This window comes from Prunus avium, chromosome 8 (genome assembly GCF_965620075.1).
Source record: "Prunus avium chromosome 8, drPruAviu1.hap1.1, whole genome shotgun sequence".
In the NCBI taxonomy this organism is placed as follows: domain Eukaryota; kingdom Viridiplantae; phylum Streptophyta; class Magnoliopsida; order Rosales; family Rosaceae; genus Prunus; species Prunus avium.
In genome coordinates this window covers 25,561,466-25,577,560 of record NC_142291.1, presented here as the reverse complement: position 1 = coordinate 25,577,560, position 16,095 = coordinate 25,561,466, and the positions used below count along the sequence as shown (strand labels likewise).

Genomic DNA, 16,095 nt, shown 5'->3' with positions numbered 1-16,095 from the left:
ATACTTTCAAAATAGAATACTCAATAGACTTGTTAGACCATACCTCTTCCGTACACTTGAAATCAAGATACTTTGATGGTGACCGGTTAACCAAATAGGAAGTGTGGTTAACCGCCTCCGTCCAAAATGCCTTGGGCAAGCCTGCATGAATCCTCATGCACCTCTCACGCTCCATGAGAGTTCTGTTCATCCTCTCTGCTGCTCCATTCTGTTGGGGCATCTTCTTCACGGTAAAATACCTCTTGATACCTTCGCTCTTGCAATACTCCAGAAATTTGCTATCTTTATATTTGCCCCCATTGTCACTCATAAGGACCTTGATCTTCCTTCCTATCAAGTTCTCTACTTCTACCTTCCACACCTTGAATTTTGTGAAGACCTCGGATTTCTTCTTCATGAAGTAGACCCAAACCTTCCTAGAAAAATCATCCAAGAAAGTAACATAGTAGTGAGCTCCACCCAATGACTTAACTGGCGCGGGCCCTGATCGGTTCATAATTGTATATTATTTCTTACCCTTCTAGCTTATGATTTGGTTATGTTTTTTAGTTAAACTTGTGCTTTTAATCCTTTTTGTGTTTATCTTTCAGTTAATTGAGCTTTAGGTAACAATGATGGCTTTGGAGAACATAATTCATGCAATTCAAGCATATTAAGGCCTAATTTGGATGAATTGATGAAGAGCTTAAAGACAAATTCATTATGGCTACAGCCCCCTGCCAGTCCAGTTCCGTAGGTCATATTGCAAGCTTTGTTTCAGCAACCTACATAGCTCGGATGAGGCCACATTCTTCATGAAAATTGTTCCAATGGGTGTGTAATATAACATATCCAAAATTCAGCCCCATTGGATAAATCTGGAGTCCGTTACCTAGCAAACACAGAACCATGCTCAGGATGGATCTTATCAGCGCGGAAAATGAGTTAGCAATTTGTTTCGGCCTTAACTTCTTCCTCCGACCTTGGATTGGCCCAAATAACATATGGCTGGAAAGAAGACATTCTGAACTTCAATTTCGAGTGCTTAAAGTCCTAATTTGATTAAGAGAAGCCCAAGTTGTAAGCCCTTGAAGTTGCTGGTCATGCTGACCTCAGCATGTGCTGGTTGGATGCTTGGTCATGGTGAGCTAGGTATGAGCTATCATTTCTGGTTGGAAGCTTGGTCATGGTGGCATGAAGATGAGCTAGGGCTGCTGGTGGGATTTAGTGGTGAAGTGCATCAACCAATTCAAGATTTTCTAATACAAGTGCATCACCCATTTCAGATTTTCTAATACAAGTGCATCAACCATTTCAGATTTTATAATTCAAGTGTTGTATGCATTAGTCTTATTGAATTCTGATTTTCACTTCCCCTAGGCCTATAAATAGGGAAGTTCTCTAAGCTTGTAATAACACCCCAAAGGGGGGGAGCTCTCAAGCACTTCTCTAGAGCTCCCTTCCCTTATCTCCCTCAAATTCTCTTAATTTCCCTTTGTAGTTCTCAATTGTTGTAATATGATCCTTTTACTAAATCTTCAAACACTTCCCAAACACTTCTCTATTCTCTTCCAAGCATTCTCCAATTCCTCAAACACATGTCTCTTCCCTTCCAAAGTTCTCAAAGCTCTCCAATTTTCCAAACACTCTCTCTTCCAAAATCCACAAAGTTCCCAAACACAATTCCCATTCTCTTCCAAATTCCCCATGTTCTCAAACACTTCTCCCATTCCTTCATCAAATTCTCTAAACTTCTCAAACACCCTTCTCTCCCTTCCCTAAGTTCTCAAATTCTCAATGTTCCCAAACACTCCTCCCTTCTCTTTCTCAAACACATCTCTCCTCTCTTCCAAAAGTCTCCAAATCTCTCAAACACATGTCTCAACCTTTCCAAAATCCTCAAAGCTCTCAAACACATGTTCTTCCAAAATCCTCCAAGTTCTCAATACTTTCTTCTCCCTCTCAAAGTTCTCAACACTTTCTTCTCTTCCTCAAAGTTCTCTTAATTTCCTTAATGTTTTCGTAGTTGTAATTTATTTTTCTTGTAATGTACATTCTTTCTTCTTGTTTTGTTTCTTTTGTTTTTATTTATGTTTTGTGTAGGAAAACTGAATTGGATCATTCAATCACCAATCCCTGTGGAATCGACCTCGCACTTACATACGCTAAACTATCAACGGTTCGTGCACTTGCGAGTATCACAAGTTGAGGATGCAGTTGAACCCATTTTGGTGCAGCTGAATCTACGCAACAAGTTTTTGGCGCCGTTGCCGGGGATCGGTAACATTGTTTGATTCTATTTGGTTTTCCTACTTTTTATTTATTTTTATCTTTTTCTTAACTGGACAGTTTCATGTTTTAAAGTTAATGATGTTAATTGATAAGTTGTGTTTGTAGTCCAACGGACAAGGACAATTGCCTGACAAGCAAGAGAACTGGGTTTGAGTCCCAGCTTACACAACACAAAAAAAAAAGAAGGTTCAAGTAGCATGTTGATTATTGCTAGTTTCTGGTTTCATTCACTTGTTCTTAATTAAATATCTTGTTCAAGTTTACATAAACACCATATGACTCTTGGACTGATTAGTGAATGAATGGGTAGATATTGAAGACAAACACCATGTTTAAATTCTACTTGGTTCTCTATTGTTCTTCTTGTTCTTAATGGGTTCGGAATTTATGTTTAGACTAAACACCATAGCTAAATGTTTTTTTTCTGAATACTTGATTAAAACCACACACCATATGGATAATCATATTTGAGAAAGAACGAACTTCATAAGCTAGTTTGTTTACTTTGCTACTTGTTACTTTGAAGCATGAAATTGGACGTGTGTTGATTTTCCTTTCAATTTTAGTTTTTTATTTCCTAATCCTTTAATTCTGTTTCAAGTTTTCTGTGTTTGTTTTAGCAAGTAATGTCAGCTTAATAAAAATGGAGAGAGATGGTAACTTCAATCATAAAGATAGGGAGTGTGGAGTAGTGGGAGAAGTCGCGACCTCCAAGTGCATCCATGCTCGACCTAATCGCTTCAAGGGGGAGTATTCCAATCCTTTCTCTTTAGTTGTTTTGTTATTATTTCAGTAATTTTAATTTTCTATTTCTTTTATTAAAAAAAAATTTTAAAAGATTTTTTATATTAGCTGACTCGTGGTAACTCCAGTGAGCGTCTCCGTCAATACAGTGTCTAGGAGTTCTTTAGGCGACACCTTCGGTGTCTAAGAAGTTTGGGTTTTAAGTGGGACCTTTGTGACCCCTCCAACCTTCCCGGATCCCCTGGCTGTGTTTTCTGAGGCCCTTAACTGGTCATCCATGAGTTGCTTGTATATTTGTGTGTTTTTAAAAATAAAAAAAACAAAAAACAAAAAACAAAATTATAAAAATAATAAAAAAAAAAGAACTTTTTTTTTTAAAAAAAAAAAACCTTTAAAAAAAAAATTGAAATTTGAGTTTTTTTTTAAATTTATTTATCCTTGTAAATTGCAATTTGGAACTTCTTTGTTTTCTTTTATGTTTTTTTTGTTTTGTTAGGTTATTTTATTTATTTACGTGGTGTGGTTAGTTAGTTTATTTCTGAGTGTTAAAAACACATTTTTATTCAAACACTGCATTAACAAAAAAAACAAAAACAAAAACAAAAACAAAAACAAAAACAAATAAAAAATAATAATAATAAAAACATTCAAGTAAATTAAAAATAAAAACAACTTCTTCATCTTCATCTTCATCTTCATGGCATGCCTCTATTGTCTCTTACTTGCAGAATCTGCAGCAGCTCCACATGGTCCTCATTTTTTCTCTGCAGTGCTTCCACGTGCTGATTGGCACAGTAGAGCCGCTTCTGCAAGTCCGCCACCATAGCCTTCAAGGAAGCTATTTCCTCGCTCATCGCGGCACACTCCCGTGTTCTCGCCAGCAATCGCATGCCCAAATTGGTAGCCGAGACCGCGTGGAGTACAGTTAAATTGTGGGACTCCTCCACCGCTGCCTTGTCAGACCTCTGTGCCACATGCAGATGATCTGTCGGTGTGAGCTTGTTACCAATCATGCCTCCCAGCAGCGCTGCTCTGTTCGGCATTGCCTCAGAAAAGTTCGGTATTATCTCAGCAAAGTTTGAGGCCGTACCGTGATGATATGTGGAGTTTGGGAAGACATGGTTTGGAGGAACCCTTATCTGCGCATTCGGTGGCGCAAGGGACAATTCAAGGTTAAGATCATCAAGGTGAGTGCATGAGGATGCCATTGTTTTGTTTTTGGATTTTTTGATGTTTTTCTTTGAATTTGCAGGAAGAAATGCGGGGTGCTCTTCTACTTCACAGAGATGAGTTTAAATAGACTTATACAGACGAGGGAGCCGAAAGCACTTCGGATCTCGAGGGTGCTATCCTGTGCTCTTTTCTCTCGGATCCCTTCATTTCTGGCGCAAATTGCGAGCACGTTTTTTTTAAAAGGGAGCATGTCTACACTTTCACTTACTTTTGCCTCTCTGTTTTATGATGTTTGTGTTTTTGCTTTTTCAGTTTTTATTTTATTTTATTTTATTTTATTTTATTTTCAATTATTTTCTTCTTGTTTGATAGGTTTCTTAATAATGTAGTTGGAAGAAGAGACAAAATTAAAGATGCGTCTTGGACACCTGGTGCAAGAATCCCAACTCTTCTTTTAAATTCTTGTTTGAATTGCGTGTTTATTTCAGTTTATTTATTTATTTATTTATTTTGTTTTTTATTTAATTAGGTAGTATAATTTAAAACTCATAGGATATTCTTTGAAGGAGCTAAATTTTTGGTAACTCCAGTGAGCAACCGCAATCTATACAGTGTCTAGGAGTTCTTTAAGGCGACACCTTCGGTGTCTAAGAAGTTAGGGTTTTAAGCGGGACCATTGTGACCCCTCCAACCTTCCCGGAACCCCTGGCTGTGTTTTCTGAGGCCCTTAACTGGTCATCCTTAAGTTTTTCTCTTAAAAGAAGAAGCAGTTATTTGTGTATTTACTTAACTAAAAATAAAAAAATAAAAACAAAATCTTGTTTGGGTCTTCGTGTTTTTGTTTGATTGTCGTTCTTTAAATTTAGGGTCAATCGTTTCTTTGAGATAGCTAACGTTTTTATTAAAGAAAAAAAAAAAAAAAAAAAAAAAAAAACACAATACCCTTTAAAATTAAATAATAATAAAAAAAACTGAAATCATTTCTTCTTGGCGCTCGGTGTCTCGACCATAGGAGCTTTGAGTTTGGCCCTCTGGCTGTCCTCTTCCGGGGCTTCACGCACAGCCTCTTGGGGCTCATCACTTGAGCTCCCAAAGATCGCAATCTTAGCTTGAGCGTAACTACTCTCGCGATCCGCTTGCTTGCGTTTACCCGGTCGGTCTAGGTCCTCCAGTTGCTTTCTCATGTCGCGAGAGTACAACTCTACCATCTTTGATAGATTTTTATTCTCGTCTCGCAATACTTCTAGCTGGTGTCGATTCACCTCCACAATCCTTGACCTCTCCCTTTTCAAGCTTTTTATAGCACTCTGACAGTCTTCAACCAAACTTCGCTCCGCCGCCAACTGAGCTTTAAGCACCTCTACCTCATGGGACTTCGCAAGTAGGCGATGACCCAAACTTGCGACACATGCTGTACTCTGCACGCTCAGTGCCAGGGCATCACTCGTGACCCGGTTGTCATCCCTTGTCCCGAACACACGTATATCTTTGGGAGTCACTAAATTTCTGCCAACTCCAATGGCAACATCGTTGTCCAGGAGTATTGAGTCATTGACAGTCACAGGCCCCCGTGCGGAGGCAAAGTAGGGCATCCATACTGGTGCTACTGCTTGGCCTCGTGTCTGAGTCGGTGGAGCTAGGTTGAGATCTAACGAAAAGGGGTAGGAAGAAGCCATTTGATTTCTCACTTTTTTTTTCTTTTTCTTGCTTCTTTTCTCTTTTGTGTTTCTGAGTTTGTGTGTTTTTTTGTTTTTGTTTTCCCTTCTTTTTCCTTCTTATAGATGTAGTCTTTGACAAACCCTAGCCGTTGCAGCGTCTAAGCGTTTTTCTGAATATCCAGCGTTCCTCGAGTCCCACAACCTTCTCACTTTCCAACCGTTTCCAACTCATTTGTCACGACTTGCTTTGTCTGAACGGACGCGTTCAGCAAAGTCGTCGCGCCTTTCCATGGCCCCGTAATTTTCGCTTGTGGATCTGCGGCGCCTCTATGCGTCGACACATGGCTCCTGCTTTCTGCCCGTGACTATCCATGAGACGACATTAGGGACCACGTGCTTTCTTTTCAGAAATCCCGCTTTGCGCTCATAATTCACGTTTTATCTTTTTTTAAAAAAATTTAAAATTAAAATGTGTGGGCTTCAAAATTCATTTTGGGTCGGTTTTTCACCTTGTTTGGGTTTCAAGGTGGGTTAATTTCATTGTGGGCTTTGGGCTTCAAATTTTTTTGGGTTTCAGAATTGTGTGATTAGGGTTTACTGTTTCATTTTTTGTTTGTTTGTTTGTTTGTTTTGTAATTTTTATTTTTGTAATTATTTTATTTGTGTATTTTAATTCTTGTGTGTTTTGTGATTTATATTTACTTTAGTACCTTTCATTTCTTGCTATGACATTGCTTGTTCCTAATTTTTAAACATTGAGGACAATGTTCATTTCTAGGTTTGGGGGTATTGGAGTTTAGCATGTAAATTTGATTTTTTTCCTTAATTTAATTTAATTTTTTTGCTTGTTTTTATTTTTATTTTATTTTGTTTGAGTCTTGCTTTTATTTTTATTTTGATTTTATTCACTTTCCGAACACATTTGATGAGATTGTGATAAATGTTTGCATGACTTAAATGAAAATTGGATTTCATTTTATTTTAGTGTTTTTTTTTCTTTATTAAAAAAAAAAAAAAATTTAAATTTTTTTTTTTTTAATTTGGCATTGTTCTAACATGATATGCTTGAAACCTTCTTTAAACTTGCCATTTGTTTCATAATTTTCCAATTAAAGGATTTGCATGATCTAAAGAATTGTATGAAGCATAAATTAGACTTATATAACCAACCATATAAAGTGAGCTTTTGAGCCTTGTACTTCAATTCATGAGTGTTATATACATACTCTTATTTTCTTGTCATCAAAGTTGTTGTTTGATCTCATTATTCATTGATTTGGTTGAACACTTAAAAATCATTCATTCTTATGCAATTTGATTTCATGACATTTAAGAAGTGATATTAAGGCCCTCTTTGGATCGTTTGTGCCTTTCAAGCTAACCTTATGCATGCTTAAGCATGATTTTCCATTGTTAACCATTTTGAGCCTACATGTAAACCTTTTCTTTCATTTACCAATTTTATTTCCTCGCCTTAGCCCGAAAAACAAATATTTACCTTTCTAAGGAACTCATGAGCTTTAATTGGGATGTGTTTTTCATACTAAGTTTGGGAATGGGTGTTACATTTCGAAGAAAAAAAAAATCACACAATTGGTGAAAGAAAAGAGAAAATTTAAGTGGTAGTTGATTGAAATTTCATTTTTGGGCCTTCAAAATAAATTGGTGTTTGTTCAATTAAAGGAAAGGAGTATCAATCAATGTAAATGAAGGTATAAGGAGTTTTGATCATGTAAAAGAAAAAATCTAATCGTGATGATTCGAAGTCTTGTAAACAATTATTTTATGCTCTTACATTGCGAGTTCCTTGGACTTTGTATTATCCATACCTTTCATTTCTTACTCACCTTAATCCCTTGGCCCAATTACAACCTTTACTAAAGACCTAAATTGATCTTAAATGTCATGTGGTTGAATTGCATTCATTTTTCTACTTTTAAGTGTTTGACATCCTTCTTGAGATCATATTAATGCAAGTTCTTCATATTTCTATTGCGAGTTAAGTCCCTTATGGTTTAACTCTATTCTCATGTTTATAACTGAGTGTGCATTATAACCCTCTTCTGAGTGATTTATTTGTGAGAGGACAACTTTGGTGAGATTTGAAGTTGAACTTATGCTTTGTATGATTTTTGAAATTGTGTGAAAACTAAGATTGGGGAATTTGTTGCATTTGGCTATCACACTACTACACTTTGAGCATATTGTGTTTAGAACTTTGCTGCTTTGTAAATAATGTCTAAAAATTGAGCTTTTATTGTTAAAACGTTTAAGTCATGTGCATGAGTCATTTCTCTTCAGAAAATGTTCGGAAAAATTGTTTTAAGTTCTTTGTGTTTTTGTGTTTGTTTTTGTTTTTGGTTTTGCTTAAGGACTAACAATCTTTAAGTTTTCTAATTACTTTGTTTTACAGAGTCAGTAAAACGTTTGTGGGTATCGTATCTGTTAAACCCTCAGGAGACACAACTCCTCCTACTAGGGATGCCTAGAGGTTTAAAGGCTTGTTGCATATGCTAAATGCAATCGAGTTACCTACGAAAGTGGTTTAGTTAACTTCTAGTTTTGTTTTTAACTTTGTTTTGTGTTGTTTTGCTCGAGGACTAGCAAAATCTAGGTTTGGGGGTATTTGATCGGTTCATAATTGTATATTATTTCTTACCCTTCTAGCTTATGATTTGGTTATGTTTTTGAGTTAAACTTGTGCTTTTAATCCTTTTTGTGTTTATCTTTCAGTTAATTGAGCTTTAGGTAACAATGATGGCTTTGGAGAACATAATTCATGCAATTCAAGCATATTAAGGCCTAATTTGGATGAATTGATGAAGAGCTTAAAGACAAATTCATTATGGCTACAGCCCCCTGCCAGTCCAGTTCCGTAGGTCATATTGCAAGCTTTGTTTCAGCAACCTACATAGCTCGGATGAGGCCACATTCTTCATGAAAATTGTTCCAATGGGTGTGTAATATAACATATCCAAAATTCAGCCCCATTGGATAAATCTGGAGTCCGTTACCTAGCAAACACAGAACCATGCTCAGGATGGATCTTATCAGCGCGGAAAATGAGTTAGCAATTTGTTTTGGCCTTAACTTCCTCCTCCGACCTTGGATTGGCCCAAATAACATATGGCTGGAAAGAAGACATTCTGAACTTCAATTTCGAGTGCTTAAAGTCCTAATTTGATTAAGAGAAGCCCAAGTTGTAAGCCCTTGAAGTTGCTGGTCATGCTGACCTCAGCATGTGCTGGTTGGATGCTTGGTCATGGTGAGCTAGGTATGAGCTATCATTTCTGGTTGGAAGCTTGGTCATGGTGGCATGAAGATGAGCTAGGGCTGCTGGTGGGATTTAGTGGTGAAGTGCATCAACCAATTCAAGATTTTCTAATACAAGTGCATCACCCATTTCAGATTTTCTAATACAAGTGCATCAACCATTTCAGATTTTATAATTCAAGTGTTGTATGCATTAGTCTTATTGAATTCTGATTTTCACTTCCCCTAGGCCTATAAATAGGGAAGTTCTCTAAGCTTGTAATAACACCCCAAAGGGGGGGAGCTCTCAAGCACTTCTCTAGAGCTCCCTTCCCTTATCTCCCTCAAATTCTCTTAATTTCCCTTTGTAGTTCTCAATTGTTGTAATATGATCCTTTTACTAAATCTTCAAACACTTCCCAAACACTTCTCTATTCTCTTCCAAGCATTCTCCAATTCCTCAAACACATGTCTCTTCCCTTCCAAAGTTCTCAAAGCTCTCCAATTTTCCAAACACTCTCTCTTCCAAAATCCACAAAGTTCCCAAACACAATTCCCATTCTCTTCCAAATTCCCCATGTTCTCAAACACTTCTCCCATTCCTTCATCAAATTCTCTAAACTTCTCAAACACCCTTCTCTCCCTTCCCTAAGTTCTCAAATTCTCAATGTTCCCAAACACTCCTCCCTTCTCTTTCTCAAACACATCTCTCCTCTCTTCCAAAAGTCTCCAAATCTCTCAAACACATGTCTCAACCTTTCCAAAATCCTCAAAGCTCTCAAACACATGTTCTTCCAAAATCCTCCAAGTTCTCAATACTTTCTTCTCCCTCTCAAAGTTCTCAACACTTTCTTCTCTTCCTCAAAGTTCTCTTAATTTCCTTAATGTTTTCGTAGTTGTAATTTATTTTTCTTGTAATGTACATTCTTTCTTCTTGTTTTGTTTCTTTTGTTTTTATTTATGTTTTGTGTAGGAAAACTGAATTGGATCATTCAATCACCAATCCCTGTGGAATCGACCTCGCACTTACATACGCTAAACTATCAACGGTTCGTGCACTTGCGAGTATCACAAGTTGAGGATGCAGTTGAACCCATTTTGGTGCAGCTGAATCTACGCAACAGGCCCCTACACATCCAAGTGAATATAGTCAAACACTCCCGTGCTCCTTTTTTCCTTGTCTTGCAGCTTGAATGTCACTTTCGACTGCTTCCCCATGGTACAATACTTGCAGAACTCAAGTTTGCAATTGTGCACGCCCTTTAGAAGCTTCCTTTTGTGCAACTCTTGCATGGCTCGCTCACTCATGTGCCCTAGCCTCAAATGCCAAAGCTGAGTGTCATCTTCTGAGTTCTTCTTGGTAGATATAGCTGCTCCACCGGTCACTGTTGTACCACATAGTCGATACAAGCAGTTAGGTTGAATCTCCCCTTTCATAATCGCGAGTGAACCCTTCGAAACTATGAGTTTTCCTCCCATACACTTGTACGAATAACCATTCTTGTCAAAAGTACCCAGGGAGATGAGATTCTTCTTTAGCTTAGGTATGTACCTAACCATACCCAATGTTCTAACCACGCCGTCATGCATCTTCACCTTGATTGTACTTGTTCCTTCGACTCTACAAACTGAGCCGTCCCCCATCATAACTTCACCGCCATTGTCCGTCTCATATGTGTCAAACCAAGACTTGTTTGAACACATGTGATACGAGCACCCGGAATCCAAAATCCAATCAGAAGCAGAAACCCTGGAAGTAATAGCAAGTGCATCAGTATTAACAATGCTACTAGTAAGTAAAAGCTCACTGTTGCTCCCTTCCGCGACCCCGGCTTCATCCGGCTTCTTCCCTTTGTTTCTCTTCTCTCACCATGTAGGGAAATTCTTCTTCCAATGATCCTTTGACCCACACTCGAAACAACCATCTTTCGCCTTGGATTTTGACTTTCCCTTATTGCTCTTCTTGCCCTCACGCTTGCTCGATCTACCTCTCTCTCCGGACTTGACCACAAGACCTTCACCTTGAGAGACTCCATCGGAACGTTGAACCATTCTATCATGCGTCAGGATGTCTTGCATGACCTCTTCATACTTCAAGGTTCCCTTCCCGAACATGAGCGTCGTGCGAAAGTGTTTATAAGACGGTGGCAAAGATGTCAACAACATCACGGCCTTGTCTTCCGACTTATAACCTCATCCATTCTCTGCAAGTCAGCAATACACCTATTAAAGGCGCTTACGTGTTCCATCATGCTTGCGCCCTCCTCCATCTTAAGAGAGTGAAGCTCTTCCTTCAAGAAAAGCTTGTTGGACAATGATTTTGACGCAAACATCTCTTCTAGCTTTTCCCATGTTTGCTTTGCGGTGTCTTCCATCACATTACACAACACCTCATCGGTTAGATGTTGTGACTTAGTACCGGAACATTCTTCGTCCTTGTCGCCTGCCATCTTCAACACACCGCCGCTCTTAAAGTTATAAGAGCACTTGGGCATAAACCAACGCCCGCTGCAACCGCGGCTCTGTTACCACTTCTTGTGCGAAAACACTTCCAAGACCTTGTCATTGATGGACTACGCAACAATTACAACACAAGCTACACAAAGATAAATCGCACACGAAACCACAAAAGTAAACACACACAAGAACACACAAGAATTTATAGAGGTTCGGCGTTGTGCCTACGTCCTCTCCGGTGATCCCCGAGAAAATTCACTAGTATGAGAAAAATCCCTTTGGTTACACAAGAATTTAAAGAACTCCATTTGATCTCTCTCTCTCTCTCTCTCTCTCTCTCTCTCTCTCTCTCTAGATCTCTTTTCTCTCACCCTAGGTTTGTGTATCTTGAATCTCATCTAAACCCTAGTCTAAAGTACCTATTTATATGTATAGGCCTTTAGCACAATCATATGAGGAATAGGAAACTAAAAAACCTCCCAAAACTAGGCCAAAAACCGACCTGTTTTGAAACAGGAAATTGCGATCTGCTCGAGCGCCTGCGCCAAGATGCCTCTGCCGCTCGAGCGCCTGCATGCTAGGCTGCTTCCTTCTTTCCTTCGTTTAGTCGAGCCAACTCCAACACCTAAACCGTGGCCAGCCTAACCGCACAATTTAATGAGTTCAAAGCCAAAGTTTCTGCCAGTATCACTAGAATTGACACCCAACTCTCCCATGTGAGTGCTAACCAAAAAGAAGAGCAGGTACAGGTCCACAACCATTTTGCGACGACGACCCTTGCCATCAACAAACTCCAAGACTCCGTGCAGATGCTTATTAATCACTTTCGGCTCGGAACGACTGAGCCTTCTTCTACCTCAGCAATACTCTCAAGTTCATCTACACCGTTGCCAAAAGGTGGCCTTTTTCCCAATCCACTGGTGGATCACAAACTGAACGCCATGCAACCAGGTATGCTAAATCATGCCAAGGGACTATCGATTGGCATGCCCATTGCTCAACTGGAGCCCTTCATTTCTTTTGATTCTATGCTGCAGCCCAACTATACCCAACATAAGATGGGGTCTCATCTGGTTGACGACACAGTTCCCATCCCTAACTTGCCTCCCCAACCACAGGACAAGAACTTTGTGCACCGACACGTGGATTTTAACATAGACTGCCATGCCCAGCAAAGTGTTTTTCCTAAACAACGACACTACGACGACGACGACTTAAGAACACACTGGATTGAGGGTCTCTCACACCCACACACATGCTTTTGTTCGTTGGATCAGGGATGTTACCATGTTTGTGTTCTCTAGCTTTCATTTTGTTCATCTACCATCGTTGGCTACCAAAATCCAAATTTTTTTAAATAAAGCAAATAAAATTAAGATGACGGTTTATAGATAAGGTAGACGTATAAAAGAGATAAATACGACAGTATTTTTCACAAAATTGACGTCGTAAAGAAATGTTATACGACGCTATAAGTTAAGAAACCGATCGTCGTGGTTTACAAATTTAAATCGTCTTGATATAGTAAAAATACGACATGGATATTGTTGCATTTAGACGTCGTTATCTACTCTTCTATTGTTGTGGTTCCCAGAACCCTATACGACAATATTTTTATAAATTCCGTCGTAGTACATACAAAACGTCGATCTTTTTATCTTTACCGTCGTGGTACATGTCTTGAATACGGCGCTGGTTACTAATATACCGACATATATTTTATTAAAGTTATACGACGCTGATTAAGAATAGTTCGTCGTGTTTACTTAGAAGTTAACACAACAGCAGTTTTGGTAAATCGTCGTTTTTACTTTCTACGTCGGTGGATTCCTACCTACTGTCGTTTAAGTCAGGAGAAAACATCTTTAATAATACGACGCTTGTTAAGTTTGATGTGTCGTGTTTTAGATTTACCCTAGCGGATCTCGATTTTTTTGGTGCTTAAGTAGATGATCCACGTCATTTTTCTGTTACCATCGTCTTTCGAAACACAACGGTGGTATTTTTTTCTTCCGTCGTTTTTTTCTGGTCGTCTTTTTCCTTTTTTGTAGTAGTGATTGTGGACAATAAGTCCACCACAAGCACGAGTACATTTATTACCTTGGAAACAAAGCTTACAGTACTCAATCAAGCAACATAAAAAAACCAATACACAACTTCAAATTCGAACTACGTTAAAGATGAAGAGAATGACAGCGATTCAAACTGGACAGGACCAAATTTCTCCGACTCGCCTCCTTATATGTCGTACAACAATTCGGAAAATGATTTCATGTGCTCAGATTGCAGAGTAATAATCAGCGATAAACTCCCATCATTAGTCGCACTTGGTAATAACAATGACATCCCATCCAATGGATACGCACGACCAGGCCCCATGAAAATGGGTCGACCCCAACCAAAATCAGCATCATGAATCGGCAGCCTGATCCAAGCGTTTATTTGAAGATGCGGGCACCAAATCGGAGGAGGCCCGACAGGAGGTTGGGAAAGACAAGGAGTTTGAAGCTCAAGATAGTCAAGGGCTGATCTCAGATAATTGTTGTCCATCCGCGCCAAAGCATTGTGAATACAACTTGCAGCATACCACGTTGGTTTCGACTGGATATCCCTTGCTGCAGCAATGTGCGCAGTTCTAAAAGTGACATTGCCGAAGAAACCAGCCGGGAGTGGGGGTTGCAATCTGGACCGTCCATCAGTGGGAATGCGTAGTTTGGTGTTTTGATCATCAGGAAGTTTACGTGCCTTGCAAACACATCTCCAAATGTGACCTGCCAACATCTCAAATGTGGTATAGTTGATTGAATTACCATTGTTCCCAGCATCTTCCTTAGACTTGGATTTCAAGATGTTGAGTTGCTCCCGCGTCAATCTAAACGTGGACGCAGTAATATTAGTACGTAGTTTTTTGCAGATCATAAACTAATTCCTTTTCTGCACAAGTTTCGTATTCGATGTGGTGGAATGCAGGCTGAGGTGGGTTTCGGGCACGAAGTATGGTCCTGTCCATGAAGGGTGGATTAATCTTTGTGACATCACCACGAGCAATAGCAGACCATGTATTCACGAAGTGGAGAGCAGAAAATCCATCTGCTACGCGGTGGTCCATGGAAACACCAATTGACACTCCACCACATTTGAAGTACGTGACCTGCATATATATATATATGTAGACAGTAAAATCCAGAATCATATATATTATAATATGTATATTCAGCATACCTCAAATAATTTTATTTGGTAGACAACTTGTAGGGTCTTCGACTAATTTTATTTTAACAATCCAAACCGTGTATTTTATCAAGTTTTCATTCATATACAACTGAAAACCATTAAGACATCTAGTTATGACCAATTTAATAGACCAATACAATACTTCAAAAAAACACTAAAGTGACAACCATTAATTTAGTGGTCAAATGGTTTATGTGATTTTTTGCATAGATGATCTTTGAATTAATACATAAAGGATAGACAGTTTAGATTGCTGAAATACAATACGGAGTAGATCCACAAGAGTGTCCCACAAAAATTAATTGATATCCTTATATGAGTTCTATATATACTAAGTTGCACACCGTACCTCAAAATCTGAGGTAAAGGGCAGATGTTATCCTTCAAGTTTTATAATATCGTATACTTAAGGCGGCCCTCAATTATGATGGGATGAACAATAATATAATTAGTAATATATAAGTCCTAAAAGAAATCGAAATTTTTGAGTTTCCATTCAAACTTTCTGTTGAATATTCAATGTTTTATAAGGTTTGAAGGTGAAATTAACTCTCTAAAACATTGTTATCATCTTACAAATCGTTTCCAAACTCAATATGCAGCGTCCACAAACAGCTTGCCATTCATTCTGAACAGTTATAAATGCCATGCCTTCAATATTAAATAATTATACTCATGGAATTTTTCATTATTGCCATTCATTGGATGATAATTATTAAATACCTGTAACGCAAAAATGGGATATGAGGATATCGCACCGGTGTAATCAACACTGGGGGATGAGCTCATGAAAATCGGGGGTGGGCACAAAATCACCAAAATCATCAACGGCAGAGATGCTCTCCGCTACAAGAAAGAGCATTCCCTCCGCATTGCAATCAATCTCCACACGGCCATTCTGGTCGTTGAGCTTGTAGCGACCAGCCATGGGGTAGAAGGGCACAAGGGCCTTGCTGAGGGCTTGCTTGAGCACTACTAGGTCAAAGAAGTTCTCGTCACCGCTTGATCTGTAAAAGTAAACATTTGACGTGTGATAGCGCGAATATTCTAGGTCCAAGTTGGAGAGCCATAGCGAGCCTCGGGGCGTCGACTCCTCTGCTGGCTTCACCATTGTGGACTCTTTTATGCTCACTGTCACCTTCTCCGCCATCTTTTCTTCTTCTTCTGTTCTTTCTTTTTGGGTTTTCAAGAACACAAGTACGTTCTTTTTTTGTTGTAATAAGAAAAGAAAATTACAACTTCTTGTGATTACAACTTACGACGCAAACCCACAAGTAGAACTAGAACTGCATGGACCAAAAGTGAA

At 38.8% G+C, this 16,095-nt stretch overlaps 2 pseudogenes across 1 annotated transcript; both read right to left on the bottom strand.

Moving 5' to 3' along the window:
* Positions 1–13,612: 13,612 nt before the first annotated feature.
* On the bottom strand, positions 13,613–15,699 carry LOC110773253 (shikimate O-hydroxycinnamoyltransferase pseudogene; annotated as a pseudogene). The gene is made up of 2 exons (XR_015826063.1): positions 15,513–15,699; positions 13,613–14,706 (listed from the first exon to the last, which is right to left on the bottom strand). The product of XR_015826063.1 is annotated as a shikimate O-hydroxycinnamoyltransferase pseudogene (transcript).
* On the bottom strand, positions 15,556–15,939 carry LOC148292392 (shikimate O-hydroxycinnamoyltransferase pseudogene; annotated as a pseudogene).
* Positions 15,940–16,095: the final 156 nt, after the last annotated feature.